Raw genomic sequence first — 18447 nt, forward strand, 5'->3', positions numbered from 1 at the left:
TAAGCAACAGTTTAACAGAATGCCACAGACTAATCAACCAAACTTTTTGGGTTGGGTTCTCTTTTATAGTCTGCAGGCATTAAATGAAAGAAGTCAGTGTTCCAGCAGAAGGAGACAACGTTTCAGAAAAGGCATTGTAGCAAACCAAAAAAGAAATTTTAAGCGCAGCAGAGTAACCAGCGCACATACCTGTTAGCTCAGGTGAGTTTAAAAGGCTGCTGTTGATAACAAGGGCATTTGCTAAATAGATGGTGTGTGTGCAACAATATACTGAAAGGTCAATTATATTGTGCAGCTTATCTCACCACCTGTAGTTATTTAGGTGAAAGCTCCAAAATGCTTGCCTAATATGTCTGTTTATCCAAAAGGAAGTAAAAAGGGAGAGCTAGAAAGATAGCATTGCATCACATTACATGGCAATGCAATGCACAGTTGCTGAAGTTGAACCAAAATGAGCTTGTAATCTGGCTTCTGCAACTTTGAACATGAAAAATCCAATGAGGAGAAGAAAAGCAAAGCCAAAGAGTCCATCCCAAAATCCGACAAACAAGCAAAATGAACAAAAAACATTGAATTCAATTCTTTCTGATTTTAGAAACTGCATTAAAGAAGGGGTGCACCGGTCCTGGAGATACTGCAATACCAGGTCAATGCGTGGAGTGGACAGAGCAAGCTCTTTTTCCATCTCCCTGTTCTAAAAATCCATTTAATATATGGTCCCCAGATAGGGGACGTATCAGATATTAAACTGATAAGAACAGATACTACACTTGATCTTAGCCAAAAGGCCGAGAAGCGATAACCAGAATTGGTTTCAAACTACGGAGCCACCCAAGGATCCTGAAAAGTCCATTTGTGGAGATGAGCTCCTGGACTCCCGTTAAGAAGACATGTTGTCAACCTCTAGATCCCTTACATGCCTGCACTTTTCGGCTTGCTGCTGCTGCAATCCACGCGTTTTAGATCTGCATAACTCCACCTCTTTAAACACAGCACCTTCACCCCCTGCTGTTCCCACCCGCCTCAACACCGTTGGAAGGGAGGAGAACCAATTAAGGCGGGGGGTGGGGTGGAACGAGCAGCTGTCTACCCTTAGCAGGAGGGCTCCTGATTACATACCTCTCCTGCTGCTGCTTCTGCTGGCTGTCCAGCAGCAGACTGAAGGTGGCTGCTGCTGTGCACAGGTATATAAAGGCTCAGAGCCTATTATGACACGCGCAGCCAGCGTTCCATTGCCACATTCCATCTACTGCAGGCAGGATACCTGGCTGGCTGAATGTCGCTGAGAAGCTCACAGAGACCGCCATAAGCAACAGTTTAACAGAATGCCACAGACTAATCAACCAAACTTTTTGGGTTGGGTTCTCTTTTATAGTCTGCAGGCATTAAATGAAAGAAGTCAGTGTTCCAGCAGAAGGAGACAACGTTTCAGAAAAGGCATTGTAGCAAACCAAAAAAGAAATTTTAAGCGCAGCAGAGTAACCAGCGCACATACCTGTTAGCTCAGGTGAGTTTAAAAGGCTGCTGTTGATAACAAGGGCATTTGCTAAATAGATGGTGTGTGTGCAACAATATACTGAAAGGTCAATTATATTGTGCAGCTTATCTCACCACCTGTAGTTATTTAGGTGAAAGCTCCAAAATGCTTGCCTAATATGTCTGTTTATCCAAAAGGAAGTAAAAAGGGAGAGCTAGAAAGATAGCATTGCATCACATTACATGGCAATGCAATGCACAGTTGCTGAAGTTGAACCAAAATGAGCTTGTAATCTGGCTTCTGCAACTTTGAACATGAAAAATCCAATGAGGAGAAGAAAAGCAAAGCCAAAGAGTCCATCCCAAAATCCGACAAACAAGCAAAATGAACAAAAAACATTGAATTCAATTCTTTCTGATTTTAGAAACTGCATTAAAGAAGGGGTGCACCGGTCCTGGAGATACTGCAATACCAGGTCAATGCGTGGAGTGGACAGAGCAAGCTCTTTTTCCATCTCCCTGTTCTAAAAATCCATTTAATATATGGTCCCCAGATAGGGGACGTATCAGATATTAAACTGATAAGAACAGATTTTTTTTTTTTTCGAAAGCCCGAATTCGTGTACAAAACCCGAGTGCGCTTAAAAAAGTGACAAGTGCCACAAAAAAAGTGCACTAGGATGCTGGTCTTCTTGAAACCCTCTCCAAAAGGAGAAGAGTCCCCCAAACTATTCCCCGTCCCTCCGAGCCAGAAGGCCACAGCGAGGAACAGGGACAAATAGCCACCTCTAGCCGGAGCCAGAGGCGACCCAATCTTACCCCCAGCACCTGCCCGAGTTCTCACCCGAGCAAGGCACTGGGAGCCAAAGACTGTGCTCCCCTCCCGGAAGAGGGGAGCCAACAACGCTCTCCTCCAGAAAGAGGAGAGCCAGGGGGGTTCAGGGGGGAGCGGAACCTGATGTCCACACACTCCCCCCCTAGACCTGCCAAGAGAGGAACCCGTAAGGGAACCGCATCCCGACAAAATCCTAGTAAGGACGTGGACACACGTGAAAAAGTGGACACACAGTGACAAAAAAATTAAATAAATAGTGAAGGTTTCACAGTATAATACTGCCCGGACCTTCGACCGGGAATTGAAAAATTCCCCATCCTAAGGCCAGAAGGCCCGGAATAAGGGTGTGTGTGAAGAAAGAAATATTGAAGTGCTAGTGCAAATGTGCCATAAACTCAAGTGGGGTTCCCAATCCCAGTGAGTTGAGGCACCCCAGGGTCACCACTCCTGGGGCACTTCACACTTCGGGCTTTCGATCTTCCCCGGCCCAATGGCGTCGATCCTGGGGGGCCATGCTTTCCACCAGATGACTATATTAGCCACCTGGCGTACTAACAAGCGCCTAAACCCCAGTGTGCATAATGTATCAATCTACTAGGGCGGCCAACATCCAAAACCGCCTTTTCGAAAGATACTACACTTGATCTTAGCCAAAAGGCCGAGAAGCGATAACCAGAATTGGTTTCAAACTACGGAGCCACCCAAGGATCCTGAAAAGTCCATTTGTGGAGATGAGCTCCTGGACTCCCGTTAAGAAGACATGTTGTCAACCTCTAGATCCCTTACATGCCTGCACTTTTCGGCTTGCTGCTGCTGCAATCCACGCGTTTTAGATCTGCATAACTCCACCTCTTTAAACACAGCACCTTCACCCCCTGCTGTTCCCACCCGCCTCAACACCGTTGGAAGGGAGGAGAACCAATTAAGGCGGGGGGTGGGGTGGAACGAGCAGCTGTCTACCCTTAGCAGGAGGGCTCCTGATTACATACCTCTCCTGCTGCTGCTGCTGCTGGCTGTCCAGCAGCAGACTGAAGGTGGCTGCTGCTGTGCACAGGTATATAAAGGCTCAGAGCCTATTATGACACGCGCAGCCAGCGTTCCATTGCCACATTCCATCTACTGCAGGCAGGATACCTGGCTGGCTGAATGTCGCTGAGAAGCTCACAGAGACCGCCATAAGCAACAGTTTAACAGAATGCCACAGACTAATCAACCAAACTTTTTGGGTTGGGTTCTCTTTTATAGTCTGCAGGCATTAAATGAAAGAAGTCAGTGTTCCAGCAGAAGGAGACAACGTTTCAGAAAAGGCATTGTAGCAAACCAAAAAAGAAATTTTAAGCGCAGCAGAGTAACCAGCGCACATACCTGTTAGCTCAGGTGAGTTTAAAAGGCTGCTGTTGATAACAAGGGCATTTGCTAAATAGATGGTGTGTGTGCAACAATATACTGAAAGGTCAATTATATTGTGCAGCTTATCTCACCACCTGTAGTTATTTAGGTGAAAGCTCCAAAATGCTTGCCTAATATGTCTGTTTATCCAAAAGGAAGTAAAAAGGGAGAGCTAGAAAGATAGCATTGCATCACATTACATGGCAATGCAATGCACAGTTGCTGAAGTTGAACCAAAATGAGCTTGTAATCTGGCTTCTGCAACTTTGAACATGAAAAATCCAATGAGGAGAAGAAAAGCAAAGCCAAAGAGTCCATCCCAAAATCCGACAAACAAGCAAAATGAACAAAAAACATTGAATTCAATTCTTTCTGATTTTAGAAACTGCATTAAAGAAGGGGTGCACCGGTCCTGGAGATACTGCAATACCAGGTCAATGCGTGGAGTGGACAGAGCAAGCTCTTTTTCCATCTCCCTGTTCTAAAAATCCATTTAATATATGGTCCCCAGATAGGGGACGTATCAGATATTAAACTGATAAGAACAGATACTACACTTGATCTTAGCCAAAAGGCCGAGAAGCGATAACCAGAATTGGTTTCAAACTACGGAGCCACCCAAGGATCCTGAAAAGTCCATTTGTGGAGATGAGCTCCTGGACTCCCGTTAAGAAGACATGTTGTCAACCTCTAGATCCCTTACATGCCTGCACTTTTCGGCTTGCTGCTGCTGCAATCCACGCGTTTTAGATCTGCATAACTCCACCTCTTTAAACACAGCACCTTCACCCCCTGCTGTTCCCACCCGCCTCAACACCGTTGGAAGGGAGGAGAACCAATTAAGGCGGGGGGTGGGGTGGAACGAGCAGCTGTCTACCCTTAGCAGGAGGGCTCCTGATTACATACCTCTCCTGCTGCTGCTGCTGCTGGCTGTCCAGCAGCAGACTGAAGGTGGCTGCTGCTGTGCACAGGTATATAAAGGCTCAGAGCCTATTATGACACGCGCAGCCAGCGTTCCATTGCCACATTCCATCTACTGCAGGCAGGATACCTGGCTGGCTGAATGTCGCTGAGAAGCTCACAGAGACCGCCATAAGCAACAGTTTAACAGAATGCCACAGACTAATCAACCAAACTTTTTGGGTTGGGTTCTCTTTTATAGTCTGCAGGCATTAAATGAAAGAAGTCAGTGTTCCAGCAGAAGGAGACAACGTTTCAGAAAAGGCATTGTAGCAAACCAAAAAAGAAATTTTAAGCGCAGCAGAGTAACCAGCGCACATACCTGTTAGCTCAGGTGAGTTTAAAAGGCTGCTGTTGATAACAAGGGCATTTGCTAAATAGATGGTGTGTGTGCAACAATATACTGAAAGGTCAATTATATTGTGCAGCTTATCTCACCACCTGTAGTTATTTAGGTGAAAGCTCCAAAATGCTTGCCTAATATGTCTGTTTATCCAAAAGGAAGTAAAAAGGGAGAGCTAGAAAGATAGCATTGCATCACATTACATGGCAATGCAATGCACAGTTGCTGAAGTTGAACCAAAATGAGCTTGTAATCTGGCTTCTGCAACTTTGAACATGAAAAATCCAATGAGGAGAAGAAAAGCAAAGCCAAAGAGTCCATCCCAAAATCCGACAAACAAGCAAAATGAACAAAAAACATTGAATTCAATTCTTTCTGATTTTAGAAACTGCATTAAAGAAGGGGTGCACCGGTCCTGGAGATACTGCAATACCAGGTCAATGCGTGGAGTGGACAGAGCAAGCTCTTTTTCCATCTCCCTGTTCTAAAAATCCATTTAATATATGGTCCCCAGATAGGGGACGTATCAGATATTAAACTGATAAGAACAGATACTACACTTGATCTTAGCCAAAAGGCCGAGAAGCGATAACCAGAATTGGTTTCAAACTACGGAGCCACCCAAGGATCCTGAAAAGTCCATTTGTGGAGATGAGCTCCTGGACTCCCGTTAAGAAGACATGTTGTCAACCTCTAGATCCCTTACATGCCTGCACTTTTCGGCTTGCTGCTGCTGCAATCCACGCGTTTTAGATCTGCATAACTCCACCTCTTTAAACACAGCACCTTCACCCCCTGCTGTTCCCACCCGCCTCAACACCGTTGGAAGGGAGGAGAACCAATTAAGGCGGGGGGTGGGGTGGAACGAGCAGCTGTCTACCCTTAGCAGGAGGGCTCCTGATTACATACCTCTCCTGCTGCTGCTGCTGCTGGCTGTCCAGCAGCAGACTGAAGGTGGCTGCTGCTGTTCACAGGTATATAAAGGCTCAGAGCCTATTATGACACGCGCAGCCAGCGTTCCATTGCCACATTCCATCTACTGCAGGCAGGACACCTGGCTGGCTGAATGTCGCTGAGAAGCTCACAGAGACCGCCATAAGCAACAGTTTAACAGAATGCCACAGACTAATCAACCAAACTTTTTGGGTTGGGTTCTCTTTTATAGTCTGCAGGCATTAAATGAAAGAAGTCAGTGTTCCAGCAGAAGGAGACAACGTTTCAGAAAAGGCATTGTAGCAAACCAAAAAAGAAATTTTAAGCGCAGCAGAGTAACCAGCGCACATACGTGTTAGCTCAGGTGAGTTTAAAAGGCTGCTGTTGATAACAAGGGCATTTGCTAAATAGATGGTGTGTGTGCAACAATATACTGAAAGGTCAATTATATTGTGCAGCTTATCTCACCACCTGTAGTTATTTAGGTGAAAGCTCCAAAATGCTTGCCTAATATGTCTGTTTATCCAAAAGGAAGTAAAAAGGGAGAGCTAGAAAGATAGCATTGCATCACATTACATGGCAATGCAATGCACAGTTGCTGAAGTTGAACCAAAATGAGCTTGTAATCTGGCTTCTGCAACTTTGAACATGAAAAATCCAATGAGGAGAAGAAAAGCAAAGCCAAAGAGTCCATCCCAAAATCCGACAAACAAGCAAAATGAACAAAAAACATTGAATTCAATTCTTTCTGATTTTAGAAACTGCATTAAAGAAGGGGTGCACCGGTCCTGGAGATACTGCAATACCAGGTCAATGCGTGGAGTGGACAGAGCAAGCTCTTTTTCCATCTCCCTGTTCTAAAAATCCATTTAATATATGGTCCCCAGATAGGGGACGTATCAGATATTAAACTGATAAGAACAGATACTACACTTGATCTTAGCCAAAAGGCCGAGAAGCGATAACCAGAATTGGTTTCAAACTACGGAGCCACCCAAGGATCCTGAAAAGTCCATTTGTGGAGATGAGCTCCTGGACTCCCGTTAAGAAGACATGTTGTCAACCTCTAGATCCCTTACATGCCTGCACTTTTCGGCTTGCTGCTGCTGCAATCCACGCGTTTTAGATCTGCATAACTCCACCTCTTTAAACACAGCACCTTCACCCCCTGCTGTTCCCACCCGCCTCAACACCGTTGGAAGGGAGGAGAACCAATTAAGGCGGGGGGTGGGGTGGAACGAGCAGCTGTCTACCCTTAGCAGGAGGGCTCCTGATTACATACCTCTCCTGCTGCTGCTGCTGCTGGCTGTCCAGCAGCAGACTGAAGGTGGCTGCTGCTGTGCACAGGTATATAAAGGCTCAGAGCCTATTATGACACGCGCAGCCAGCGTTCCATTGCCACATTCCATCTACTGCAGGCAGGATACCTGGCTGGCTGAATGTCGCTGAGAAGCTCACAGAGACCGCCATAAGCAACAGTTTAACAGAATGCCACAGACTAATCAACCAAACTTTTTGGGTTGGGTTCTCTTTTATAGTCTGCAGGCATTAAATGAAAGAAGTCAGTGTTCCAGCAGAAGGAGACAACGTTTCAGAAAAGGCATTGTAGCAAACCAAAAAAGAAATTTTAAGCGCAGCAGAGTAACCAGCGCACATACCTGTTAGCTCAGGTGAGTTTAAAAGGCTGCTGTTGATAACAAGGGCATTTGCTAAATAGATGGTGTGTGTGCAACAATATACTGAAAGGTCAATTATATTGTGCAGCTTATCTCACCACCTGTAGTTATTTAGGTGAAAGCTCCAAAATGCTTGCCTAATATGTCTGTTTATCCAAAAGGAAGTAAAAAGGGAGAGCTAGAAAGATAGCATTGCATCACATTACATGGCAATGCAATGCACAGTTGCTGAAGTTGAACCAAAATGAGCTTGTAATCTGGCTTCTGCAACTTTGAACATGAAAAATCCAATGAGGAGAAGAAAAGCAAAGCCAAAGAGTCCATCCCAAAATCCGACAAACAAGCAAAATGAACAAAAAACATTGAATTCAATTCTTTCTGATTTTAGAAACTGCATTAAAGAAGGGGTGCACCGGTCCTGGAGATACTGCAATACCAGGTCAATGCGTGGAGTGGACAGAGCAAGCTCTTTTTCCATCTCCCTGTTCTAAAAATCCATTTAATATATGGTCCCCAGATAGGGGACGTATCAGATATTAAACTGATAAGAACAGATACTACACTTGATCTTAGCCAAAAGGCCGAGAAGCGATAACCAGAATTGGTTTCAAACTACGGAGCCACCCAAGGATCCTGAAAAGTCCATTTGTGGAGATGAGCTCCTGGACTCCCGTTAAGAAGACATGTTGTCAACCTCTAGATCCCTTACATGCCTGCACTTTTCGGCTTGCTGCTGCTGCAATCCACGCGTTTTAGATCTGCATAACTCCACCTCTTTAAACACAGCACCTTCACCCCCTGCTGTTCCCACCCGCCTCAACACCGTTGGAAGGGAGGAGAACCAATTAAGGCGGGGGGTGGGGTGGAACGAGCAGCTGTCTACCCTTAGCAGGAGGGCTCCTGATTACATACCTCTCCTGCTGCTGCTGCTGCTGGCTGTCCAGCAGCAGACTGAAGGTGGCTGCTGCTGTTCACAGGTATATAAAGGCTCAGAGCCTATTATGACACGCGCAGCCAGCGTTCCATTGCCACATTCCATCTACTGCAGGCAGGACACCTGGCTGGCTGAATGTCGCTGAGAAGCTCACAGAGACCGCCATAAGCAACAGTTTAACAGAATGCCACAGACTAATCAACCAAACTTTTTGGGTTGGGTTCTCTTTTATAGTCTGCAGGCATTAAATGAAAGAAGTCAGTGTTCCAGCAGAAGGAGACAACGTTTCAGAAAAGGCATTGTAGCAAACCAAAAAAGAAATTTTAAGCGCAGCAGAGTAACCAGCGCACATACGTGTTAGCTCAGGTGAGTTTAAAAGGCTGCTGTTGATAACAAGGGCATTTGCTAAATAGATGGTGTGTGTGCAACAATATACTGAAAGGTCAATTATATTGTGCAGCTTATCTCACCACCTGTAGTTATTTAGGTGAAAGCTCCAAAATGCTTGCCTAATATGTCTGTTTATCCAAAAGGAAGTAAAAAGGGAGAGCTAGAAAGATAGCATTGCATCACATTACATGGCAATGCAATGCACAGTTGCTGAAGTTGAACCAAAATGAGCTTGTAATCTGGCTTCTGCAACTTTGAACATGAAAAATCCAATGAGGAGAAGAAAAGCAAAGCCAAAGAGTCCATCCCAAAATCCGACAAACAAGCAAAATGAACAAAAAACATTGAATTCAATTCTTTCTGATTTTAGAAACTGCATTAAAGAAGGGGTGCACCGGTCCTGGAGATACTGCAATACCAGGTCAATGCGTGGAGTGGACAGAGCAAGCTCTTTTTCCATCTCCCTGTTCTAAAAATCCATTTAATATATGGTCCCCAGATAGGGGACGTATCAGATATTAAACTGATAAGAACAGATACTACACTTGATCTTAGCCAAAAGGCCGAGAAGCGATAACCAGAATTGGTTTCAAACTACGGAGCCACCCAAGGATCCTGAAAAGTCCATTTGTGGAGATGAGCTCCTGGACTCCCGTTAAGAAGACATGTTGTCAACCTCTAGATCCCTTACATGCCTGCACTTTTCGGCTTGCTGCTGCTGCAATCCACGCGTTTTAGATCTGCATAACTCCACCTCTTTAAACACAGCACCTTCACCCCCTGCTGTTCCCACCCGCCTCAACACCGTTGGAAGGGAGGAGAACCAATTAAGGCGGGGGGTGGGGTGGAACGAGCAGCTGTCTACCCTTAGCAGGAGGGCTCCTGATTACATACCTCTCCTGCTGCTGCTGCTGCTGGCTGTCCAGCAGCAGACTGAAGGTGGCTGCTGCTGTGCACAGGTATATAAAGGCTCAGAGCCTATTATGACACGCGCAGCCAGCGTTCCATTGCCACATTCCATCTACTGCAGGCAGGATACCTGGCTGGCTGAATGTCGCTGAGAAGCTCACAGAGACCGCCATAAGCAACAGTTTAACAGAATGCCACAGACTAATCAACCAAACTTTTTGGGTTGGGTTCTCTTTTATAGTCTGCAGGCATTAAATGAAAGAAGTCAGTGTTCCAGCAGAAGGAGACAACGTTTCAGAAAAGGCATTGTAGCAAACCAAAAAAGAAATTTTAAGCGCAGCAGAGTAACCAGCGCACATACCTGTTAGCTCAGGTGAGTTTAAAAGGCTGCTGTTGATAACAAGGGCATTTGCTAAATAGATGGTGTGTGTGCAACAATATACTGAAAGGTCAATTATATTGTGCAGCTTATCTCACCACCTGTAGTTATTTAGGTGAAAGCTCCAAAATGCTTGCCTAATATGTCTGTTTATCCAAAAGGAAGTAAAAAGGGAGAGCTAGAAAGATAGCATTGCATCACATTACATGGCAATGCAATGCACAGTTGCTGAAGTTGAACCAAAATGAGCTTGTAATCTGGCTTCTGCAACTTTGAACATGAAAAATCCAATGAGGAGAAGAAAAGCAAAGCCAAAGAGTCCATCCCAAAATCCGACAAACAAGCAAAATGAACAAAAAACATTGAATTCAATTCTTTCTGATTTTAGAAACTGCATTAAAGAAGGGGTGCACCGGTCCTGGAGATACTGCAATACCAGGTCAATGCGTGGAGTGGACAGAGCAAGCTCTTTTTCCATCTCCCTGTTCTAAAAATCCATTTAATATATGGTCCCCAGATAGGGGACGTATCAGATATTAAACTGATAAGAACAGATACTACACTTGATCTTAGCCAAAAGGCCGAGAAGCGATAACCAGAATTGGTTTCAAACTACGGAGCCACCCAAGGATCCTGAAAAGTCCATTTGTGGAGATGAGCTCCTGGACTCCCGTTAAGAAGACATGTTGTCAACCTCTAGATCCCTTACATGCCTGCACTTTTCGGCTTGCTGCTGCTGCAATCCACGCGTTTTAGATCTGCATAACTCCACCTCTTTAAACACAGCACCTTCACCCCCTGCTGTTCCCACCCGCCTCAACACCGTTGGAAGGGAGGAGAACCAATTAAGGCGGGGGGTGGGGTGGAACGAGCAGCTGTCTACCCTTAGCAGGAGGGCTCCTGATTACATACCTCTCCTGCTGCTGCTGCTGCTGGCTGTCCAGCAGCAGACTGAAGGTGGCTGCTGCTGTTCACAGGTATATAAAGGCTCAGAGCCTATTATGACACGCGCAGCCAGCGTTCCATTGCCACATTCCATCTACTGCAGGCAGGACACCTGGCTGGCTGAATGTCGCTGAGAAGCTCACAGAGACCGCCATAAGCAACAGTTTAACAGAATGCCACAGACTAATCAACCAAACTTTTTGGGTTGGGTTCTCTTTTATAGTCTGCAGGCATTAAATGAAAGAAGTCAGTGTTCCAGCAGAAGGAGACAACGTTTCAGAAAAGGCATTGTAGCAAACCAAAAAAGAAATTTTAAGCGCAGCAGAGTAACCAGCGCACATACCTGTTAGCTCAGGTGAGTTTAAAAGGCTGCTGTTGATAACAAGGGCATTTGCTAAATAGATGGTGTGTGTGCAACAATATACTGAAAGGTCAATTATATTGTGCAGCTTATCTCACCACCTGTAGTTATTTAGGTGAAAGCTCCAAAATGCTTGCCTAATATGTCTGTTTATCCAAAAGGAAGTAAAAAGGGAGAGCTAGAAAGATAGCATTGCATCACATTACATGGCAATGCAATGCACAGTTGCTGAAGTTGAACCAAAATGAGCTTGTAATCTGGCTTCTGCAACTTTGAACATGAAAAATCCAATGAGGAGAAGAAAAGCAAAGCCAAAGAGTCCATCCCAAAATCCGACAAACAAGCAAAATGAACAAAAAACATTGAATTCAATTCTTTCTGATTTTAGAAACTGCATTAAAGAAGGGGTGCACCGGTCCTGGAGATACTGCAATACCAGGTCAATGCGTGGAGTGGACAGAGCAAGCTCTTTTTCCATCTCCCTGTTCTAAAAATCCATTTAATATATGGTCCCCAGATAGGGGACGTATCAGATATTAAACTGATAAGAACAGATACTACACTTGATCTTAGCCAAAAGGCCTAGAAGCGATAACCAGAATTGGTTTCAAACTACGGAGCCACCCAAGGATCCTGAAAAGTCCATTTGTGGAGATGAGCTCCTGGACTCCCGTTAAGAAGACATGTTGTCAACCTCTAGATCCCTTACATGCCTTCACTTTTCGGCTTGCTGCTGCTGCAATCCACGCGTTTTAGATCTGCATAACTCCACATCTTTAAACACAGCACCTTCACCCCCTGCTGTTCCCACCCGCCTCAACACCGTTGGAAGGGAGGAGAACCAATTAAGGCGGGGGGTGGGGTGGAACGAGCAGCTGTCTACCCTTAGCAGGAGGGCTCCTGATTACATACCTCTCCTGCTGCTGCTGGCTGTCCAGCAGCAGACTGAAGGTGGCTGATGCTGTGCACAGGTATATAAAGGCTCAGAGCCTATTATGACACGCGCAGCCAGCGTTCCATTGCCACATTCCATCTACTGCAGGCAGGATACCTGGCTGGCTGAATGTCGCTGAGAAGCTCACAGAGACCGCCATAAGCAACAGTTTAACAGAATGCCACAGACTAATCAACCAAACTTTTTGGGTTGGGTTCTCTTTTATAGTCTGCAGGCATTAAATGAAAGAAGTCAGTGTTCCAGCAGAAGGAGACAACGTTTCAGAAAAGGCATTGTAGCAAACCAAAAAAGAAATTTTAAGCGCAGCAGAGTAACCAGCGCACATACCTGTTAGCTCAGGTGAGTTTAAAAGGCTGCTGTTGATAACAAGGGCATTTGCTAAATAGATGGTGTGTGTGCAACAATATACTGAAAGGTCAATTATATTGTGCAGCTTATCTCACCACCTGTAGTTATTTAGGTGAAAGCTCCAAAATGCTTGCCTAATATGTCTGTTTATCCAAAAGGAAGTAAAAAGGGAGAGCTAGAAAGATAGCATTGCATCACATTACATGGCAATGCAATGCACAGTTGCTGAAGTTGAACCAAAATGAGCTTGTAATCTGGCTTCTGCAACTTTGAACATGAAAAATCCAATGAGGAGAAGAAAAGCAAAGCCAAAGAGTCCATCCCAAAATCCGACAAACAAGCAAAATGAACAAAAAACATTGAATTCAATTCTTTCTGATTTTAGAAACTGCATTAAAGAAGGGGTGCACCGGTCCTGGAGATACTGCAATACCAGGTCAATGCGTGGAGTGGACAGAGCAAGCTCTTTTTCCATCTCCCTGTTCTAAAAATCCATTTAATATATGGTCCCCAGATAGGGGACGTATCAGATATTAAACTGATAAGAACAGATACTACACTTGATCTTAGCCAAAAGGCCGAGAAGCGATAACCAGAATTGGTTTCAAACTACGGAGCCACCCAAGGATCCTGAAAAGTCCATTTGTGGAGATGAGCTCCTGGACTCCCGTTAAGAAGACATGTTGTCAACCTCTAGATCCCTTACATGCCTGCACTTTTCGGCTTGCTGCTGCTGCAATCCACGCGTTTTAGATCTGCATAACTCCACCTCTTTAAACACAGCACCTTCACCCCCTGCTGTTCCCACCCGCCTCAACACCGTTGGAAGGGAGGAGAACCAATTAAGGCGGGGGGTGGGGTGGAACGAGCAGCTGTCTACCCTTAGCAGGAGGGCTCCTGATTACATACCTCTCCTGCTGCTGCTGCTGCTGGCTGTCCAGCAGCAGACTGAAGGTGGCTGCTGCTGTGCACAGGTATATAAAGGCTCAGAGCCTATTATGACACGCGCAGCCAGCGTTCCATTGCCACATTCCATCTACTGCAGGCAGGATACCTGGCTGGCTGAATGTCGCTGAGAAGCTCACAGAGACCGCCATAAGCAACAGTTTAACAGAATGCCACAGACTAATCAACCAAACTTTTTGGGTTGGGTTCTCTTTTATAGTCTGCAGGCATTAAATGAAAGAAGTCAGTGTTCCAGCAGAAGGAGACAACGTTTCAGAAAAGGCATTGTAGCAAACCAAAAAAGAAATTTTAAGCGCAGCAGAGTAACCAGCGCACATACCTGTTAGCTCAGGTGAGTTTAAAAGGCTGCTGTTGATAACAAGGGCATTTGCTAAATAGATGGTGTGTGTGCAACAATATACTGAAAGGTCAATTATATTGTGCAGCTTATCTCACCACCTGTAGTTATTTAGGTGAAAGCTCCAAAATGCTTGCCTAATATGTCTGTTTATCCAAAAGGAAGTAAAAAGGGAGAGCTAGAAAGATAGCATTGCATCACATTACATGGCAATGCAATGCACAGTTGCTGAAGTTGAACCAAAATGAGCTTGTAATCTGGCTTCTGCAACTTTGAACATGAAAAATCCAATGAGGAGAAGAAAAGCAAAGCCAAAGAGTCCATCCCAAAATCCGACAAACAAGCAAAATGAACAAAAAACATTGAATTCAATTCTTTCTGATTTTAGAAACTGCATTAAAGAAGGGGTGCACCGGTCCTGGAGATACTGCAATACCAGGTCAATGCGTGGAGTGGACAGAGCAAGCTCTTTTTCCATCTCCCTGTTCTAAAAATCCATTTAATATATGGTCCCCAGATAGAGGACGTATCAGATATTAAACTGATAAGAACAGATACTACACTTGATCTTAGCCAAAAGGCCGAGAAGCGATAACCAGAATTGGTTTCAAACTACGGAGCCACCCAAGGATCCTGAAAAGTCCATTTGTGGAGATGAGCTCCTGGACTCCCGTTAAGAAGACATGTTGTCAACCTCTAGATCCCTTACATGCCTGCACTTTTCGGCTTGCTGCTGCTGCAATCCACGCGTTTTAGATCTGCATAACTCCACCTCTTTAAACACAGCACCTTCACCCCCTGCTGTTCCCACCCGCCTCAACACCGTTGGAAGGGAGGAGAACCAATTAAGGCGGGGGGTGGGGTGGAACGAGCAGCTGTCTACCCTTAGCAGGAGGGCTCCTGATTACATACCTCTCCTGCTGCTGCTGCTGCTGGCTGTCCAGCAGCAGACTGAAGGTGGCTGCTGCTGTGCACAGGTATATAAAGGCTCAGAGCCTATTATGACACGTGCAGCCAGCGTTCCATTGCCACATTCCATCTACTGCAGGCAGGATACCTGGCTGGCTGAATGTCGCTGAGAAGCTCACAGAGACCGCCATAAGCAACAGTTTAACAGAATGCCACAGACTAATCAACCAAACTTTTTGGGTTGGGTTCTCTTTTATAGTCTGCAGGCATTAAATGAAAGAAGTCAGTGTTCCAGCAGAAGGAGACAACGTTTCAGAAAAGGCATTGTAGCAAACCAAAAAAGAAATTTTAAGCGCAGCAGAGTAACCAGCGCACATACCTGTTAGCTCAGGTGAGTTTAAAAGGCTGCTGTTGATAACAAGGGCATTTGCTAAATAGATGGTGTGTGTGCAACAATATACTGAAAGGTCAATTATATTGTGCAGCTTATCTCACCACCTGTAGTTATTTAGGTGAAAGCTCCAAAATGCTTGCCTAATATGTCTGTTTATCCAAAAGGAAGTAAAAAGGGAGAGCTAGAAAGATAGCATTGCATCACATTACATGGCAATGCAATGCACAGTTGCTGAAGTTGAACCAAAATGAGCTTGTAATCTGGCTTCTGCAACTTTGAACATGAAAAATCCAATGAGGAGAAGAAAAGCAAAGCCAAAGAGTCCATCCCAAAATCCGACAAACAAGCAAAATGAACAAAAAACATTGAATTCAATTCTTTCTGATTTTAGAAACTGCATTAAAGAAGGGGTGCACCGGTCCTGGAGATACTGTGACGCGCCCCCTGGGACATATTCCTTTTTGAGGGGAATACCCGGCACCGGATCAGATGGGGGGTTGTAGTCTCCGAGCGGCTGTGACCCGGCCCCGTGCCCAGGGCGTCAAGCTCAGTGTTATGTGGCAGTCCTACAGATGTTATTAAGAGTTCTTTGGTGTCGACTACGCCACCCGTTGTGATGCGGTCACTGTGGCCGCCGCTGCAGCAGGGTCCGCTGAGGCTGATGGTGGGTGCGCAGCTTGGTGGGATAACCCCCAACGGGAGGGGTATAGCCTCAGAGGGGACAGGCGCAGAGGATGGGGGTTGTTGTGGTGGTGTAGTGCAGACGGCAGTGAAGACAGAGTCGGGTTGTGCAGTTAAGGGTGTTTACTTACTGCAGATGTTGTACTGGTCACTCCAGCTGCTAGTGACCACCCGAGCCGTGCTGCGTCCACCAGGTCCTGGATCCAGCCAACCCCCAAACAAGTCCGGAGCGTGGCCCTGAGCTCTCTTTCTGTCCCGTTCTCTGGCCGTCCCCACCAGTAATCCACCTAGGTCCAGCTCCCTCGGGCCTTCTGTTGGGACACCCTTGGCCCTGGGTTCCCTGACCCTTCATGTGGTGTGCCTTCGGGGTGGATGTGATGGGTGACCGTGGCAGACGCTGCCCACGGTCTCCGGTCTCTGGCTGGGGAATGTTTTTACCCCCACCAGCTTGGGTTCCGGTACCCTGATGCCGACTCCTCACCCGGTGCTTTAATTTGGGTTCTTGGGTCCTCTCTGTTTTCCCCTCTGGGTACTCCTTCTCTGCTCCTCTCTCACTCAGGGTCTCTCTTCTCCCTTGCTGCAGGCTGACTTCCTCTCTGCTTGCTGTCTGCTCCTCTGCAGCTGTCTTGCTGTCTCCAACTGACTTGTTCTCTGCATCTGACCCTGATCTTAGTTGGTGCCCACCTTATATACACCCTCTATGTGTGAGCTCAGGTGACCAGCACCCAATGAGCTCCTATCTTTACCCAGGCTGCTCCCCCTATCTGCCCCTACACTACATGGGATGTACCACCCCCCTCCCACTCCAGCCAGGAACAGACTCGGTCGTACCTGCACATTTCTAAGTGGGAGTACCGTCGGCCTGTTCCTCGGAAATGGGATGTGTGTAGTGCATGCAGCCTACCGAGCTCAGTTCCACTCTCCATCCTTACCCGGGAGTGGAATATCACACCTCTGGGTTGAGGTGCAATACCCCTGTAGCAGCCGAATCCTCAGGGTGCTACATTCCCCCCTGGTAAATCACAGCACGTCCTCGGGCTGTAAGGACAAAACACCAAAACATACAAAATTTTCATATAAACATAATAAAACATATAAAACATTATATATATAAAATTTTTCATATAAACATTCTCGTCGTCTCTTGTTTCAGGTTCCTCCTCCGGACACTGTGCAACGTGTGTCCGGGAAAAGTGCGACAGTCTCTTAGAAAAACTGGTTTTCCTATAAAACCGGTAGGGGGCGCTTTAGGACGCGCAACTATATACAGGGGATATGGCCGCTCTCAGTCCTCGGCCAGGTAAGGAGGGAAAGGGAATGGCTGCTCACAGTCCTCAGCCTGTGGGATTAAGGGGTTAACGGGTAAACAGTTCACTCAGCTGGTCCCAACGGGGACTATATATTTGTAGCAACAGTTTCAGTTTCTTTATACCCCGATTGGGTAACTATTTACAGCTACTGCTCTGCCGCACTCAACGGCGTCTTCCTCCTGCTCTTTGCTTTTTGCTGGTGGTAACTTCAGACCCGTCCGGCCATGTGAGCTGGCTGAACAAGTCCTCTCCCAGACGCGGCACTCTTGGTTTTGCGGGTGCGGGCGCGGTGGTGGTGGCGCCCGGGTTGCCCAGGCCTTGCGGCCAGGCGTGGGGCACCTGGAAGGTGAAGGGCACCGTTAATACGGCGGCGCCCTGGGCTACCTGGCCTTGCGGCCAGGCCGGAGGCTCCGCGGAGGTAGGGGGCGCTGTTGGTGATGCGGCGCCCGGGAATTCTAGGCCCTGCGACCAGGCTGGTGGTACTTCCTGCTTGGTCACGCTCGGGGTCGAGGCGTGTGACGTCACAGGGGTCGCGGCGGCGGCTTCCGGTTGGGGCCTAGTCTGCGTCGGTGACATGGCGTTTTCGGGCACAGCAGGGGGACTTTCGGGCTCTGCGACGGGGAGCTGGGGCAGGTAAGCGGTGTCACGGCTTGGGGTATAGACGTCCCCTTTACCTGCCTCCATGCGTTCGGCTCCCTTCTCTGCGCCGTCTCCGACCTTTGGTCCTCCCGCGCCATCCTCAGAGGCGGTCTGCTTCCTCATCTCGGCTGGCGTGCTCCGGGTCTTGGTTTCAGCTTGCTGGGCCATCTCCCGGCTCCATTCCGCCAATATCTCGCGCTGTACCCGGGCCATCCTCCGTGCGAGGCCCTCCAGGGCAGTCTGTGCACACTCCCGGTCTCGGGGGAGCTGTGCAAGGACCTCCACTAGGCCTAGTGGGGTCGTGGTGTCCAGCAGGCTCCTGACCAACGGGTCGGTGCTGCTCTGCTCTTCTTCCAGCAGGCTCCTGGCCAGCGGGCC

At 46.9% G+C, this 18447-nt stretch overlaps 11 non-coding genes and 1 pseudogene across 11 annotated transcripts; all 12 read right to left on the reverse strand.

The window, feature by feature from the left end:
- Positions 1–609: 609 nt before the first annotated feature.
- LOC141213764 (U2 spliceosomal RNA) lies at positions 610–800 on the reverse strand. Its single transcript, XR_012283101.1, has one exon. It is a non-coding gene; the product is annotated as a U2 spliceosomal RNA (small nuclear RNA).
- A 1115-nt stretch (positions 801–1915) lies between these two features.
- Positions 1916–2098, reverse strand: LOC141214094 (U2 spliceosomal RNA). The gene has a single exon (XR_012283420.1). It is a non-coding gene; the product is annotated as a U2 spliceosomal RNA (small nuclear RNA).
- Positions 2099–2889: 791 nt separating this feature from the next.
- LOC141214156 (U2 spliceosomal RNA) lies at positions 2890–2981 on the reverse strand (annotated as a pseudogene).
- A 1115-nt stretch (positions 2982–4096) lies between these two features.
- On the reverse strand, positions 4097–4287 carry LOC141213766 (U2 spliceosomal RNA). The gene has a single exon (XR_012283103.1). It is a non-coding gene; the product is annotated as a U2 spliceosomal RNA (small nuclear RNA).
- Positions 4288–5402: 1115 nt separating this feature from the next.
- On the reverse strand, positions 5403–5593 carry LOC141213767 (U2 spliceosomal RNA). The gene has a single exon (XR_012283104.1). It is a non-coding gene; the product is annotated as a U2 spliceosomal RNA (small nuclear RNA).
- Positions 5594–6708: 1115 nt separating this feature from the next.
- Positions 6709–6899, reverse strand: LOC141213768 (U2 spliceosomal RNA). Its single transcript, XR_012283105.1, has one exon. It is a non-coding gene; the product is annotated as a U2 spliceosomal RNA (small nuclear RNA).
- A 1115-nt stretch (positions 6900–8014) lies between these two features.
- Positions 8015–8205, reverse strand: LOC141213769 (U2 spliceosomal RNA). Its single transcript, XR_012283106.1, has one exon. It is a non-coding gene; the product is annotated as a U2 spliceosomal RNA (small nuclear RNA).
- A 1115-nt stretch (positions 8206–9320) lies between these two features.
- On the reverse strand, positions 9321–9511 carry LOC141213770 (U2 spliceosomal RNA). Its single transcript, XR_012283107.1, has one exon. It is a non-coding gene; the product is annotated as a U2 spliceosomal RNA (small nuclear RNA).
- A 1115-nt stretch (positions 9512–10626) lies between these two features.
- LOC141213772 (U2 spliceosomal RNA) lies at positions 10627–10817 on the reverse strand. Its single transcript, XR_012283108.1, has one exon. It is a non-coding gene; the product is annotated as a U2 spliceosomal RNA (small nuclear RNA).
- Positions 10818–11932: 1115 nt separating this feature from the next.
- LOC141213998 (U2 spliceosomal RNA) lies at positions 11933–12123 on the reverse strand. Its single transcript, XR_012283329.1, has one exon. It is a non-coding gene; the product is annotated as a U2 spliceosomal RNA (small nuclear RNA).
- Positions 12124–13232: 1109 nt separating this feature from the next.
- Positions 13233–13423, reverse strand: LOC141213773 (U2 spliceosomal RNA). Its single transcript, XR_012283109.1, has one exon. It is a non-coding gene; the product is annotated as a U2 spliceosomal RNA (small nuclear RNA).
- A 1115-nt stretch (positions 13424–14538) lies between these two features.
- LOC141214010 (U2 spliceosomal RNA) lies at positions 14539–14729 on the reverse strand. The gene has a single exon (XR_012283341.1). It is a non-coding gene; the product is annotated as a U2 spliceosomal RNA (small nuclear RNA).
- Positions 14730–18447: the final 3718 nt, after the last annotated feature.

Source organism: Phyllobates terribilis, unplaced genomic scaffold, assembly GCF_046119375.1.
Source record: "Phyllobates terribilis strain yellow unplaced genomic scaffold, ASM4611937v1 Scaffold_213__1_contigs__length_3403324, whole genome shotgun sequence".
NCBI classification, from domain to species: domain Eukaryota; kingdom Metazoa; phylum Chordata; class Amphibia; order Anura; family Dendrobatidae; genus Phyllobates; species Phyllobates terribilis.